The sequence below is a fragment of the Brassica napus genome, unplaced genomic scaffold (genome assembly GCF_020379485.1).
Source record: "Brassica napus cultivar Da-Ae unplaced genomic scaffold, Da-Ae ScsIHWf_1200;HRSCAF=1717, whole genome shotgun sequence".
NCBI lineage: Eukaryota > Viridiplantae > Streptophyta > Magnoliopsida > Brassicales > Brassicaceae > Brassica > Brassica napus.
The window spans coordinates 1,082,413-1,095,746 of record NW_026014623.1 but is presented as its reverse complement, the minus strand read 5'-3'; positions in this window follow the sequence as shown (position 1 = coordinate 1,095,746).

The window sequence follows — 13,334 nt, the reverse complement described above, 5'->3', positions numbered from 1 at the left end:
ACGGAAAGGGCCAGCGTGCTGATATGTGTACTGACAAGGTGCATCAGTTGTCCAAAATCAGTACACGAACAGTCCATGGGAAGGACGAGCATGCTGATATGTGTGGTCAGCGTGCTGATATATTTACTGATCGGCAGTCCACGGACAGTCTATGGTTGTCCAAAATCAGCCAAGGGAAGGACCAGCGTGCTGATATGTGTACTGATGGACAGCCACAGACGTTCTGTGTGTGCTGACGGACAGACACGGACGTTCTGTGTGTGCCGACGGACACACACGGACGTCCTGTGTGTGCTGACAGACACACACGGACGTCCTGTGTGTACTGAACAGACAGCCCACGTGGGCCAAAATCACCCGAACAGTCCACGGGAAGGGCCAGTGTGCTGAGTCCAAGGACCAGTGTGCTGAGTCCAAGGACCAGCGTGCTGAGTCCAAGGACCAGCGTGCTGAGTCCAAGGACCAGCGTGCTGAGTCCAAGGACCAGCGTGCTGATATGTGTACTGATGGACAGTAACAGACGTCCTGTGTGCTGACAGACACACACGGACACACATGGACAGCCACGGACGTACTGTGTGTGCAGGTGGACACCCACGGACATCCTGTGTATACTTGAACAGACAGCCCACGTGGGCAAAAATCACCCGAACAGTCCACGGGAAGGGCCAGCGTGATGAATCCAAGGACCAACGTGCTGATATGTGTACTGATTGACAGCCACGGACGTCCTGTGTGTGCTGACAGACACAGACGGACACACACAGACACACACGGAGAGCCACAGATGTCTTGTGTGTGCTGGCGGACACCCACGGACGTCCTGTGTGTACTGAACAGACAGCCCACGTGGGCCAAAATCACCCAAACATTCCATGGGAAGGGTCAGCATGCTGAGTCAAAGGACCAACGTGCTGATATGTGTACTGATGGACAGCAACGGACGTCCGGTGTATGCTGACGGACACACACAGACGTCCTGTGTGTGCGGACGGACACACACAGACGTCCTGTGTGTGCTGACGGACACACACAGACGTCCTGTGTGTGCTGACGGACACCCACAGACGTCTAGGTTTTTAGAACGGACGAAGAACGTGTCTAAGGTTTAAGAGGAGTCGCCGGTTTTAGGCTTTTAGGTTTCTATTTTGTCTCAGGGTTTTAGAGGCTATCGTGCGGATAACGTGTTGTAGAAGATTAAGGAAATCGTGGCTCTTATTTCTGAATAATATGTTCCCTTTATATAGGGGTTTTATGGAAGAGATAAATGGAAAAAGTACAAAACCTAATCCAAGAGGAAATAGGAAAACTACTAAAGATAAAGATGAAGATAAAAGGAAAACATCATAATCCTATAGTCGGCCAAAGAGTGGCCGACTCTCTCTCCTCCGGACGCAGCCACGGCTGGGCCTGGTCGTGGCCACTTGTGATCCTTGCGTCTTTGCATAGTTTATGCATTGTTCGCAAAGGTGAATAAGCTGTTTGCTGAGATCTATAACAAACACTTGGTGAGATTATGAAAAATCGAGCCAGCATAAGTACACTTGGACCATCAGTTCATTAGAACTCGGGCTAGCATCTATCAGACTGACTTGGACAGTCCAGTCCATCAAAACTCGAGCTTATGTCGAGCTCAGTACACGAACAGTTCACGGAAAGGGCCAGCGTGCTGATATGTGTACTGACAAGGTGCATCAGTTGTCCAAAATCAGTACACGAACAGTCCATGGGAAGGACGAGCATGCTGATATGTGTGGTCAGCGTGCTGATATATGTACTGATCGTCTGTCCACGGACAGCCTATGGTTGTCCAAAATCAGCCAAGGGGAGGACCAGCGTGCTGATATGTGTACTGATGAACAGCCACGGACGTTCTGTGTGTGCTGACGGACAGCCATGGACGTCCTGTGTGTGCCGACGGACACACACGGACGTCCTGTGTGTGCTGACAAACACACACGGACGTCCTGTGTGTACTGAACAGACAGGCCACGTGGGCCAAAATCAACCGAACAGTCCACGGGAAGGGCCAGCGTGCTGAATCCAAGGACCAGCGTGCTGATACGTGTACTGATGGACAGCAACGGACGTCCTGTGTTTGCTGACGGACACACACGGACAGCCACAGACGTACTGTGTGTGCTGGTGGACACCCACGGACATCCTGTGTGTACTGAACAGACAGCCACGTGGGTCAAAATCACCCGAACAATCCATGGGAAGGGCCAGCGTGATGAGTCCAAGGACCAACGTGCTGATATGTGTACTGATGGACAGCCACGGACGTTCTGTGTGTGCTGACGGACACAGACGGACACACACAGACAGACACGGAGAGCCACGGACGCCCTGTGTGTGCTGGCGGACAACCACGGACTTCCTGTGTGTACTGAACAGACAGCCCACGTGGGCCAAAATCACCCGAACAGTCCACGGGTAGGGTCAGCGTGCTGAGTCCAAGGACCAACGTGCTGATATGTGTACAAATGGACAGCCACGGACGTCCGGTGTGTGCTGACGGACACACACGGACACACACAGACACCCACGGACGTCCTGTGTGTGCTGACGGACACACACGGACGTCCTATGTGTGCTGACAGACACCCACGGACGTCTTGGCTTTTAGAACGGACGAAGAACGTGTCTAGGGTTTAAGGGGAGTCGCCGGTTTTAAGCTTTTAGGTTTCTATTTTGTCTCAGGGTTTTAAAGGCTATCGTGCTGATAACGTGTTGTAAAAGAATAGGGAAATCGTGTCTCTTATTTCTGAATAATACGTTCCCTTTATATAGGGGTTTTATGGAAGAGATAAATGGAAAAAGTACAAAACCTAATCCAAGAGGAAATAGGAAAACTACTAAAGATAAAGATGAAGATAAAAGGAAAACATCATAATCCTATAGTCGGCCAAAGAGTGGCCGACTCTCTCTCCTCCGGACGCGGCCACGGCTGGGCCTGGTCGTGGCCTGATGGGCCTTCTCTTCTTGTCTTGGTTAATAGCAATCCACTCATGATTTATAACAAACACTTGGTGAGATTATGAAAAGTCGAGCCAGCATAAGTACACTTGAACCATCAGTTCATTAGAACTCGGGCTAGCATCTATCAGACTGACTTGGACAGTCCAGTCCATCAAAACTCGAGCTCATGTCCAGATCAGTACACGAACAGTTCACGGAAAGGGCCAGCGTGCTGATATGTGTACTGACAAGGTGCATCAGTTGTCCAAAATCAGTACACGAACAGTCCATGGGAAGGACGAGCATGCTGATATGTGTGGTCAGCGTGCTGATATATGTACTGATCGGCTGTCCACGGACAGTCTATGGTTGTCCAAAATCAGCCAAGGGAAGGACCAGCGTGCTGATATGTGTACTGATGAACAGCCACGGACGTTCTCTGTGTGCTGACGGACAGCCATGGACGTCCTGTGTGTGCCGACGGACACACACGGATGTCCTGTGTGTGCTGACAGACACACACGGACGTCCTGTGTGTACTGAACAGACAGGCCACGTGGGCCAAAATCAACCGAACAGTCCACGGGAAGGGCCAGCGTGCTGAATCCAAGGACCAGCGTGCTGACGGACACACACGGACAGCCACGGACGTACTGTGTGTGCTGGTGGACACCCACGGACATCCTGTGTGTACTGAACAGACAGCCACGTGGGTCAAAATCACCCGAACAGCCCATGGGAAGGGCCAGCGTGATGAGTCCAAGGACCATCGTGCTGATATGTGTACTGATGGACAGCCACGGACGTCCTGTGTGTGCTGACGGACACAGACGGACACACACAGACACACACGGAGAGCCACGGACGCCCTGTGTGTGCTGGCGGACAACCACGGACTTCCTGTGTGTACTGAACAGACAGCCCACTTGGGCCAAAATCCCCCGAACAGTCCACGGGAAGGGTCAGCGTGCTGAGTCCAAGGACCAACGTGCTGATATGTGTACTGATGGACAGCCACGGACGTCCGGTGTGTGATGACGGACACACACGGACACACACAGACAGCAACGGACGTCCTGTGTGTGCTGACGGACACACACGGACGTCCTATGTGTGCTGACAGACACCCACAGACGTCTTGGCTTTTAGAACGGACGAAGAACGTGTCTAGGGTTTAAGGGGAGTCGCCGGTTTTAAGCTTTTAGGTTTCTATTTTCTCTCAGGGTTTTAGAGGCTATCGTGCTGATAACGTGTTGTAAAAGAATAGGGAAATCGTGTCTCTTATTTCTGAATAATATGTTCCCTTTATATAATGGAAAAAGTACAAAACCTAATCCAAGAGGAAATAGGAAAACTACTAAAGATAAAGATGAAGATAAAAGGAAAACATCATAATCCTATAGTCGGCCAAAGAGTGGCCGACTCTCTCTTCTCCGGATGCGGCCACGGCTGGGCCTGGTCGTGGCCTGATGGGCCTTCTCTTCTTGTCTTGGTTAATAGCAATCCACTCATGATTTATAACAAACACTTGGTGGGATTATGAAAAGTCGAGCCAGCATAAGTACACTAGGACTATCAGTTCATTAGAACTCGGGCTAGCATCAATCAGACTGACATGGATAGTCCAGTCCATCAAAACTCGAGATCATGTCCAGATCAGTACACGAACAGTTCACGGAAAGGGCCAGCGTGCTGATATGTGTACTGACAAGGTGCATCAGTTGTCCAAAATCAGTACACGAACAGTCCATGGGAAGGACGAGCATGCTGATATGTGTGGTCAGCGTGCTGATATATGTACTGATCGGCAGTCCACGGACAGTCTTATGGTTGTCGAAAATCAGCCAAGGGAAGGACCAGGGTGCTGATATGTGTACTGATGGACAGCCACAGACGTTCTGTGTGTGCTGACGGACAGCCACAGACATCCTGTGTGTACCGACGGACACACACGGACGTCCTGTGTGCGCTTACAGACACACACAGACGTCATGTGTGTACTGAACAGACAGCCCACGTGGGCCAAAATTACCCGAACAGTCCATGGGAAGGGCCAGCGTGCTGAGTCCAATGACCAGTGTGCTGATATGTGTACTGATGGACAGAAACGGACGTCCTGTGTGTGCTGACGGACACACACGGACTGCCACGGACGTACTGTGTGTGCTGGTGGATACCCACGGACATCCTGTGTGTACTGAACAGACAGCCCACGTGGGCCAAAATCACCCGAACAGTCCACGGGAAGGGCCAGCGTGATGAGTCCAAGGACCAACGTGCTGATATGTGTACTGATGGACAGCCACGGACGTCCTGTGTGTGCTGACGGACACAGGCAGACACACACATACACACACGGAGAGCCACGGACGTCCTGTGTGTGCTGGCGGACACCCACGGACGTCCTGTGTGTACTTAACAGACAGCCCACGTGGGCCAAAATCACCCGAACAGTCCACCGGAAGGGTCAGCGTGCTGAGTCCAAGGACCAATGTGCTGATATGTGTACTGATGGACAGCCACGGACGTCCGGTGTGTGCTGACGGACACGCACGAACACATACGGACAGCCACAGACGTCCTGTGTGTGCTGACGGGCACACACGGACGTCCTGTGTGTGCTGACGGACACACACGGACGTCCTGTGTGTGCTGATGGACACCCACGGACGTCATGTGTTTACTGAAAAGACAACACACGTGGGCCAAAATCACCCGAACAGTCCACGGGAAGGGCCAGTGTGCTGCGTCCAAGGACCAGCGTGCTGATATGTGTACTGATGGACAGCCACAGACGTTCTTTGTGTGCTGAAGGACACACACAGACACACACGGACAGCCACGGACGTCCTGTGTCTGCTGACGGACACACAAAGACGTCCTGTGTGTGCTAAAGGACACCCATAGACGTCCTGTGTGTGCTGACGGACACACACGGCCACACACGGACACACACGGACACACACGGACACACATGGACAGCCACGGACGTCCTGTGTGTGCTGACGAACAGCCACGGACAGCCACAGACGTCCCGTTGTGCTGGCGGACACCCACGGACGTCCTGTTGTGCTGGCGGACACCCACGGACGTCATGTGTGTACTGAACAGACAGCCCACGTCGGCCAAAAATCACCCAAACTGTCCACTGGAAGGGCCAGCGTGCTGATTCCAAGGACCAATGTGCTGATATGTGTACTGATGAACAGCCACGGATGTCATGTGTTGTTGCGGCCAGCAATTCAGCAGCTGAACCAGAGGTCGACCCAACACCCTACTCAACCAGCCAAGGCGCCAACCAGGACATACGTACACTAAAAATGCAATATCTTACAAACCAGGAGGGTTTAAATCACGAGGCTAATTTTTATGCATTCTACACTCAAGAAGGAGTCCAGGCCAATTTGAATTGGGCCAAAATATTCACGGAGCAAGAAGTTATGAATTTTACAATTCAGAGGTTTCTCAGCCCGTCCGTCTGCGAGTATGCGACTTTAGAAGAAGATTCAAGCCCAAAGAAGAGGCGGCCTGAACCAAAACCGATCATTGGAGTCAAGAGGAGTTTATTAGCTTTCCAGAAAGCCCAAGATCTCGAGAAATGGTCAAGGAAATTGGAAGATATGATCAATTTCCCAAAACCGACCAAACCAGCTCTACACTTGCCTTATTTGGAAGATCCGTGTTTCACATCAAGCCAACCTCAAGAATGGCAACCAGAAGACCTTCTAAGTCATTCAGAGGCACTCCACAACATCATAGGAAGCACCATGCCACACTGGATCAGGCGGATCCCAATTAAACCAAAGGATCAAGCCGGTTTGCTTCAATTGGCCAAACCGATATTATTTAAGGAATGTCTTCTACTCCACCAGTTTGGTTCGAGCCAAGCCTATCCATGGAAACCAGGAGATACTCTAGACCATTCAGAAGACACCCAAGACGTCCATAGATGCACCAGCACCCAGAGGATCAGGCGGATTCTCCTTACCATCTACTTTCCAAATCCGGCCACACCATATGCATTCAAGGAAAGTTGTCTCCACTTAATGAGCAAGGACCAACGGCTCTATTCCTTTGAACCAGAAGAAACCAAGACCATTAGGAGTTTAATCAGCAGCCAGAGACTCATATTTCGTGGATATTTCTCCAAGATATCAAGATACAAGATCAGTCTACTCCAAAGGCAACAAATCAGCCTAACGGCTAGTTTTCATAGAACCATCAAAGCCTTCTCATCCAAGACTTTTATTTCGATTTATTTTCTTTCCTTAGTTCATTTTCAGACTGTTAGAGAGTCCTTGGTCGAGCCTATAAAGCTCTAGTCTTTGTTTCATTGTAAAACACCCATTTTTGAAAGTAATAAGAATTATTCAGTTTTCTAGTTTTCTTAAAACTATTGTTCTAAGTCTTTTGAGTTTGTGTGAAGCAGCTCCAAAGCACCTTGACTTATCAAGGCTCCTTTCCATAGAGTCTTGTGGCGTCCTCAATCCCCCATCCTTCCACTCCAATTCGTTTGCCAAGCTTGAGAGAGACATCAGTCCAGCAAGCAAAGCACCACCTCAATCCACTTCAATCATCTTTTGATCAAGCTGAGAGTGTTACACAACCAGCAGCTTGATTCCATCCTATCTATCTTTATTTATCTTGTTTTATCATATTAGAAATCATATCTCATTTGTTTTTGCATTTGTTTTCAGGTTCATAACTTGCATTCCATCATATCGCCCATCCGATCATCTCTTTGGTCGACCCATCCAAGCTTCCATCATCCATCTTGCCCACCCTGAATCTCAGCCTGCAACATGTGTGTGCTGACGGACACGGACGTCATGTGTGTGCTCATGGACACAGACGAACACACACGGACAGCCACAGACGTCTTGTGTGTGCTGACCGACACAGACGGACACACACGGACAGCCACAGACGTCTTATGTGTGCTGGCGGACACCCACGGACGTCGTGTGTGTACTGAAAAGACAGCCCACGTGGGCCAAAATCACCCAAACAGTCCACGGGAAGGGTTAGCGTGTTGAGTCCAAGGACCAACGTGGTGATATGTGTACTGATGGACAGCCACGAACGTCCATTGTGTGCTGACGGACACACACATACACACACGGACAGCCACGGACGTCCTGTGTGTGCTGACAGACACACACAGACGTCCTGTGTGTGCTGACGGACACCCACGGACGTCCTGTGTGTGCTGACGGACACACACAGACACATACGGACAGCCATGGACGTCCTGTGTGTGCTGACAGACAGCTACGGACGTCCTGTGCGTGCTGATGGACAGCCACGGACGTCCTGTTGTGCTGGCGGACACCCACGGACGTCATGTGTGTACTGAACAGACAGCCCACATGGGCCAAAAACACCCAAACAATCCACTGGAAGGGCCAGCGTGCTGAGTCCAAAGACCAATGTGCAGATATGTGTACTGATGAACAGCCACGGACGTCATGTGTGTGCTGACGGACACGGACGTCATGTGTGTGCTGATGGACACAGACAGACACACACAGACAGCCACAGACGTCTTGTGTGTGCTGACGGACACACACGGACAGCCACAGACGTCTTATGTGTGCTGGCGGACACCCACGGACGTCGTGTGTGTACTGAACAGACAGCCCACGTGGGCCAAAATCACCCGAACAGTCCACGGGAAGGGTTAGCGTGTTCAGGCCAAGGACCAACGTGGTGATATGTGTACTGATGGACAGCCACGAACGTCATTTGTGTGCTGACGGACACACACATACACACACGGACAGCCACAGACGTCCTGTGTGTGCTGACGGACACCCACGGACGTCCTGTGTGTGCTGACAGACATACACCCACGGACGTCCTGTGTGTGCTGACAGACATACACGGACACACACAGACACATACGGACAGCCATGGATGTCCTGTGTGTGCTGACAGACAGCTACGGACGTCCTGTGTTTGCTGATGGACAGCCACAGACGTCCTGTTGTGCTGGCGGACACCCACGGACGTCATGTGTGTACTGAACAGACAGCCCACATGGGCCAAAAAACACCCAAACAATCCACTGGAAGGGCCAGCGTGCTGAGTCCAAAGACCAATGTGCAGATATGTGTACTGATGAACAGCCACGGACGTCATGTGTGTGATGACGGACACGGACGTCATGTATGTGCTGATGGACACAGACGGACACACACAGACAGCCACGGACGTCTTGTGTGTGCTAACGGACACACACGGACACACACGGACAGACACAGACGTCTTATGTGTGCTGGCGGACACCCACGGACGTCGTGTGTGTACTGAACAGACAGCCCACGTGGGCCAAAATCACCCGAACAGTCCACGGGAAAGGTTAGCGTGTTCAGTCCAAGGACCAACGTGGTGATATGTGTACTGATGGACAGCCACGAACATCCTTTGTGTGCTGACGGAAACACACATACACACACGGACAGCCACGGACGTCCTGTGTGTGCTGACGGACACACACGGACGTCCTGTGTGTGCTGACGGACACCCACGGACGTCCTGTGTGTGCTGACGGACACACACGGACACACACAGACACATACGGACAGCCATGGACGTCCTGTGTGTGCTGATGGACACACACAGACGTCCTGTGTGTGCTGACGGACAGCCACAGACGTCCTGTGTGTGCTGGCGGACACCCACGGACATCCTGTGTGTACTGAACAGACAGCCCACGTGGGCCAAAATCACCCAAACAGTCCACGGATAGGGCCAGCGTGCTGAGTCCAAGGACCAACGTGCTGATATGTGTACTGATGGACAGCCACGGACGTCCTGTGTGTGCGGACGGACACAGACGGACACACACGGACACACACGGACAGCCACAGACGTCCTGTGTGTGCTGGCGGACAGCCACAGACGTCCTGTGTGTACTGAACAGACAGCCCACGTGGGCCAAAAATCACCCAACCAGGCCACGGGAAGGGTCAGGGTGCTGAGTCCAAGGACCAACATGCTGATATGTGTACTGATGGACAGCCATGGACTTCCTGTGTGTGCTGACGGCCACACACGAACACACACGGACAGCCACTGACGTCCTGTGTGTGCTGACGGACACACACGGACGTCATGTGTGTGCTGACGGACACCCACGGACGTCCAATGTGTACTGAACAGACAGCCTACGTGGGCCAAAATCACCCGAACAGTCCACGGGAAGGGTCAGCGTGCTGAGTCCAAGGACCAACGTGCTGATATGTGTACTGATGGACAACCAAGGATGTCCTGTGTGTGCTGACAGACACAGACGGACACACACGGAGAGCCACGGACGTCCTGTGTGTGCTGGCGGACACCCACGGACGTCCTGTGTGTACTGAACAGACAGCCCACGTGGGCCAAAATCACCCAAACAGTCCACAGGAAGGGCCAGCCTGCTGAGTCCAAGGACCAGCGTGCTGATATGTGTACTGATGGACAGCCACGGACGTCCTGTGTGTGCTGACGGACACAGACGGACACACACGGAGAGCCACGGACGTCCTGTGTGTGCTGGCGGACACACACGGGCGTCCTGTGTGTGCTGACGGACACCCACAGACGTCCAATGTGTACTGAACAGACAGCCTACGGGGGCCAAAATCACCCGAACAGTCCACGGGAAGGGTCAGCGTGCTGAGTCCAAGGACCAACGTGCTGATATGTGTACTGATGGACAGCCAAGGACGTCCTGTGTGTGGTGACCGACACACATAGACATAGACGTCCTGTGTGTGCTGATGGACACCCACAGACATTCTGTGTGTGCTGACGGACACCCACGGACGTCCTGTGTGAACTGAACAGACACCCCACGTGGGCCAAAATCACCCAAACAGTCCACGGGAAGGGCCAGCCTGCTGAGTCCAAGGACCAGCGTGCTGATATGTGTACTGATGGACAGCCACGGACGTCCTGTGTGTGCTGACGGACACAGACGGACACACACGGAGAGCCACGGACGTCCTGTGTGTGCTGGCGGCCACCCACTGACGTCCAGTGTACTGAACAGACAGCCCACGTGGGCCAAAATCACCCGAACAGTCCACGGGAAGGGTCAGCGTGCTGAGTCCAAGGACCAACGTGCTGATATGTGTCCTGATGGACAGCCACAGACGTCTTGTGTGTGCTGACGGACACACGAACACACATGGACAGCCACGGACATCCTGTGTGTGCTGACGGACACAAACGGACGTCCTGTGTATGCTGGCGGACACCCACGGACGTCCTGTGTGTACTAAACAGACAGCCCACGTTGGCCAAAATCACCCAAACAGTCCACAGGAAGGGTCAGTGTGCTGAGTCCAAGGACCAACTTGCTGATATGTGTACTGATGGACAGCCACGAACACACACGGACAACCGCGGACAACCACGGACGTCCTGTGTGTGCTGACGGACACACACAAACGTCCTCTGTGTGCTGACGGACACCCACGGACGTCCTGTGTGTTCTGAACAGACAGCACACGTGGGCCAAAATCACCCGAACAGTCCACGGGAAGGGCCAGCGTGCTGAGTCCAACGACCAACGTGCTGATATGTGTACTGATGGACAGCCACAGACGTCCTGTGTGTGCTGACGGACACACACGGACACACACTAACAGCCATGGACATCCTGTGTGTGCTGACGGACACACACGGACGTCCTGTGTGTGCTGGCGGACACCCACGGACGTCCTGTGTGTACTGAACAGACAGCCCACGTGGGCCAAAATCACCCAAACAGTCCACGGGAAGGGCCAGCGTGCTGAGTCCAAGGACCAACGTGCTGATATGTGTACTGATGGACAGCCACGGACGTCCTGTGTGTGCTGACGGACACAGACGGACACACACGGAGAGCCACGGACGTCCTTTGTGTGCTGGCGGACACACACGGGCGTCCTGTGTGTGCTGACGGACACCCACAGACTTCCAATGTGTACTGAACAGACAGCCTACGGGGGCCAAAATCACCCGAACAGTCCACGGGAAGGGTCAACGTGCTGAGTCCAAGGACCAACGTGCTGATATGTGTACTGATGGACAGCCAAGGACGTCCTGTGTGTGCTGACCGACACACATGGACAAAGACGTCCTGTCTGTGCTGACGGACACCCACAGACGTTCTGTGTGTGCTGACGGACACCCACGGACGTCCTGTGTGAACTGAACAGACACCCCACGTGGGCCAAAATCACCCAAACAGTCCACGGGAAGGGCCAGCCTGCTGAGTCCAAGGACCAGCGTGCTGATATGTGTACTGATGGACAGCCACGGACGTCCTGTGTGTGCTGACGGACACAGACGGACACACACGGACACACACGGAGAGCCACGGACGTCCTGTGTGTGCTGGCGGACACCCACTGATGTCCAGTGTACTGACACAGACGTGAGCCAAAATCACCCGAACACCCGAACAGTCCACGGAAGGGTCAGCGTGCTGAGTCCAAGGACCAACGTGCTGATATGTGTCCTGATGGACAGCCACGGACGTCTTGTGTGTGCTGACGGACACACGAACACACATGGACAGCCACGGACATCCTGTGTGTGCTGACGGACACAAACGGACGTCCTGTGTGTGCTGGCGGACATCCACGGACGTCCTGTGTGTACTGAACAGACAGCCCACGTTGGCCAAAATCACCCAAACAGTCCAAGGGAAGGGTCAGTGTGCTGAGTCCAAGGACCAACTTGCTGATATGTGTACTGATGGACAGCCACGAACACACACGGACAACCGCGGTCAACCACGGAAGTCCTGTGTGTGCTGACGGACACACACAAACGTCCTCTGTGTGCTGACGGACACCCACGGACGTCCTGTGTGTTCTGAACAGACAGCACACGTGGGCCAAAATCACCCGAACAGTCCACGGGAAGGGCCAGCGTGCTGAGTCCAACGACCAACGTGCTGATATGTGTACTGATGGACAGCCACAGACGTCCTGTGTGTGCTGACGGACACACACGGACACACACTAACAGCCATGGACATCCTGTGTGTGCTGACGGACACACACGGACGTCCTGTGTGTGCTGGCGGACACCCACGGACGTCCTGTGTGTACTGAACAGACAGCCCACGTGGGCCAAAATCACCCAAACAGTCCACGGGAAGGGCCAGCGTGCTGAGTCCAAGGACCAACGTGCTGATATGTGTACTGATGGACAGCCACGGACGTCCTGTGTGTGCTGACGGACACAGACGGACACACACGGACAGCCACGGACATCCTGTGTGTGCTGGCGGACAGCCACGGACGTCCTGTGTGTACTGAACAGACAGCCCACGTGGGCCAAAAATCACCCAAACAGTCCACGGGAAGGGTCAGGGTGCTGAGTCCAAGGAC